The 4,051-nt window shown below is 38.4% G+C and overlaps 1 pseudogene; it reads right to left on the bottom strand.

Moving 5' to 3' along the window:
• The window catches only part of LOC102811798, a 25,694-nt pseudogene extending 22,405 nt beyond the window's left edge, over positions 1-3,289 (bottom strand).
• Between the last annotated feature and the right edge of the window lie 762 nt (positions 3,290-4,051).

Raw genomic sequence — 4,051 nt, 5'->3', positions numbered from 1 at the left:
ATTTGGTTGCTATGCAGTGTACATGCTGCCCTTGTTTACTAGGAGGGACATTAGGTTTATATCCAGGTGTTGATCTATCATTTTTCCTGTTCCAGGTATCATTCTGGAAAAGAATATCATTCCAATATCAAGCCTGGTTCAGCTTCACTTGGTTGACTTTGACTGAACTGGGAATAACTATTTAAAGGCCCTGTTTCAAACACAATTGTCAAAATAGAAGAAAAATAGACTCCTCCTTATTAGAGGAAAACAAGTTATAGACTTTCTTGATGACCAGCAAGATGTTGTTACTCTTTAACAGTTTTCTTTTCTCTTGGCTACAAGGTGAAAAGATAAATAGGTTCCAAGATAAAAAAAAAAGTAGAAGGGCAAATAAAAGTCTATCCTTTATTAGTCAGAAGAAATATTTGCTAAGATAAAGATATGGCAAATAAAAGCATAATTCAGACAGAAAGAAAATGTTATTGTTGTAAGAAGAAAAAAAAAAAAACATAAGGAACAAATATATGTACAGGTCACCCCCATTTTAACTGTATAGTTCAATGACATTAATTGTATTTACCATGTTGTGCTAAGTTTTTTATCAGCTCAAATAGAAACGCTTTGATCAATAACTCCCTATTGCCTGCTTTCCCTAGTCCCTGGAAACCACAAATACATATTTATCTCTTTACATTTTCCTATTCTGGATATTTAATGTAAGTAGGATCATGTAATATTTGTCCTTTTGTGTCTGGCTTATTTCAGTCATCATGTTTGCAAGGTTCATTACTGTCATAGTATATATCAGAAATTATTTTTCCATTATGATTGAATAATATTCATATTATATATTATATTTTGTTTATTCATTCATCTATTTAAGGACACGGGTTGTTTTTGCTTTTGGCTATTGTAAGTAAAGTTACAGTGAGCTTTGTTGCATAAAGATCCTTTAGAGTATATATAGCTTTTGTTGTTGTTGGATGCTGTTATGTTGGTTCCCATTCATAATAACCCAATGCACAACAGACCAAAACACTGCCTGGTCCTGTGCTATACTCACAATTATTGTTACACTTGCTGCAGCCACTGTGCCAATCCATCTCATTGGGAGTCTTCATCTTCTTTTGCTGATTTTCCACTTTACCAAGCATGATGTCCTTCTCCAGGGACTGGTCACTCCTAATAACATGTCTGAAGTATGAGAGATAAAGTTGTGTCACCCATGCTTCTAAGGAGCATTCTGGCTGTACTTCTTCAAACACAGATTTGTTTTTTTCTTCTGGCACTTGATAGTACTTTTAATATTCTTCTATAACACCATAACTCAAATGCTTCAATTCTTCTATTATCTTCCTTATTCAATTCAATTCTTCTATTGTCTTCCTTATTCCTTATTCAATTTTCACATGCATTAAAAATATCATGGGTTAGTCGTCAAACTGATATCTTTGTTCTTGAACACTATAAAGAGATACTTTGCAGTAGATTTACCTAATGCATTAATTTCTTGACTGCTGCTTCCATGACTATTGGCTTTGGATCAAAGCAAAATAAAGTCTGTGACAACCTTAAAAAAAAAAACAAAAAAAAAAACTTCTGTTTGTCTTCTTCATTGATGTTGCCTTGAAGTTTTTCATCTTTAACAGTTGCTTTCATATTAAGTGCATAGGATTCAAGTGAATTTTTAGAGGACACCTTATCCTGCTGTTTCACATCTTCATCTTTGTACTTCTCAGTTTCCTTAACCATCCGTTCAATGTCTTCTTTACTCAAGCGGCCCTTGTCATTAGTGATGGTAATCTTATTCTCTTTTCCAGTACTCTCATCCACAGCAGAAACATTGAGGATACCATTGGCATCAATATCGAAAGTGACTTCAATCTGAGGAACACCACGGGGTGCAGAAGGTATGCTAGTAAGTTCATATTTACCAAGCAGGTTGTTATCCTTGGTCATGGCACATTCACCTTCATAAACCTGAATGAGTACCCCTAGCTGGTTGTCAGAGTAGGTTGTGAAAGTCTGTGTCTCCTTGGTAGCTATAGTAGTATTTCGCTTGATGAGTACAGTCATGACTCCACCAGCAGTTTCAATACCAAGGGAAAGAGGTGTCACATCCAGAAGCAAGGAATCTTGAACATTTTCAGACTTGTTTCCAGATAAGATGGTTGCCTGTACAGCTGCACCATAAGCAACAGCCTCATCAGGATTGATATTCTTGTTCAATTCTTTGCCACTGAAGAAATCCTGAAGTAGTTTCTGAATCTTGGGAATACAGGTAGGGCCACCCAGCAGGACAATGTCATGGATCTGTGACTTGTCTAGCGTGGCATCCCTAAGAACTTTCTACACAGGATCCAGGGTGCCACAGAATAGGTCAGCATCCGATTCTTCAAATCAAGCCCAGGTAATGGAGGTATAGAATTCAATACCTTCATACAGAGACTCAATCTCAATAGTGGCCTGGGTGCTAGAAGACAGAGTGTGCTTTGTATGTTCACAAGCAGTATGGAGGCAGCCGACAGCCCTCTTATTCTCACTAATGTCCTTCTTATGCTTGTGCTTAAACTCAGCAATAAAATGGTTGACCAATCAGTTGTCAAAGTCTTCTCCACCTAAGTTGGTGTCTCCAGCTGTGGATTTGTCCTCAAAGATTCCATCTTCAATAGTGAGGATTGACACATCAAAAGTTCCTCCTCCTAAGTCAAAGATCAGCACATTTCTTTCAGCACCAACCTTTTTGTCTAAGCCATACGCAATAGCAGCAGCAGTTGGCTCACTGATGATCCTGAGCACATTGAGGCCAGCAATGGTTCCAGCATCTTTGGTGGCCTGACGCTGGGAGTCATTAAAGTAGGCTGGTACAGTGACAACCTCATTGGTAACAGTCTTTCCAAGGTAGGCTGGCTTCTGCAATTTCCTTCATCTTTGTTAGAACCATAGAGGACACTTCCTCTGGATAGAAACTTTTGGTCTCTCCCTTATATACTACTTTAACCTTGGGCTTGCCTGCATCATTCACCACCATGAATGGCCAATGCTTCATATCAGACTGGACAATAGCATCATCAAACCATCTTCCAATCAAACGTTTGGCATCAAAAACAGTGTTAGTAGGATTCATGGCAACTTGATTCTTTGCGGCATCACCGATTAATCATTTTGTGTCAGTAAAAGTGGCATAGCTTGGGGTGGTTCAGTTGCCCTGATAATTTTCAATGATCTCCACTTTCCTGTGCTGGAAGACACCCACACAGGAGTAGGTGTTGCTCATATCAATGCCTATTGCAGGTCTCTTAGACATGATTGCTCAGCAGAGGTCCTGATGAAGAGAAGAAAAGCAGACTGCAAGGCTGCTGCCATGCAAAATGAGAATTAAATTTCATTCTTTTTAATTCTTTTTCAGTTAGTTCCATTACCTTATCTTCCTCAGAAATGTCTTACTGGATCTGCATCTTGGACATTTGTTTGAGCCATTCTCTCTTGTTTCTTTGTGTGAGCTAAAACTATCTGCTGTCTCTGGGACATTGAGGCGTTTTCATATTTGTGTTTAATTGATGATTGTATGTTGATGTGTTCTTAATAGCATCCTTACCTGTAATTACTAGATACCTGTAACATCTGCTTTCTCTACCCACCACCCCTTGTAACAACCAAAAATGCCTCAAAATATTGCCAAATATCCCCTGGTGGTGGTTATGTGCTGTGGAGTTGTTTCTGACTCATAGCAACCCTGTACAGGGTTTCCAAGGCTGTAAATCTATACAGGAACAGAAGGCCTCATCTTTCTCCCATGGAACAGCTGGTAGTTTCAAACTGCTGAACTTAAGGTTCGCAGCCCAATCCATAACCACTACATTACCAGAGCTCTTTCCCCTAGGAGATAAAAATCAGTTGAGAATCACTGAATTATAAGGATCAGTAGACAGCTGTTTTCACATTACAGGTGTAATAATTTAAAGTACAAACTAAAGAACCCAAATTCATTCCTAACTTTGACAACTATCCAAGTAACCTTAGGCAAATCACCTAACTTCTCTTGCATTGGCCTCCTCATCTGTAAAAG

This window comes from Chrysochloris asiatica, unplaced genomic scaffold, assembly GCF_000296735.1.
Source record: "Chrysochloris asiatica unplaced genomic scaffold, ChrAsi1.0 scaffold00004, whole genome shotgun sequence".
NCBI classification, from domain to species: Eukaryota; Metazoa; Chordata; class Mammalia; order Afrosoricida; family Chrysochloridae; genus Chrysochloris; species Chrysochloris asiatica.
The sequence above is the reverse complement of the archived record's forward strand: the minus strand, read 5'-3'. Positions and strand labels throughout refer to the sequence as shown.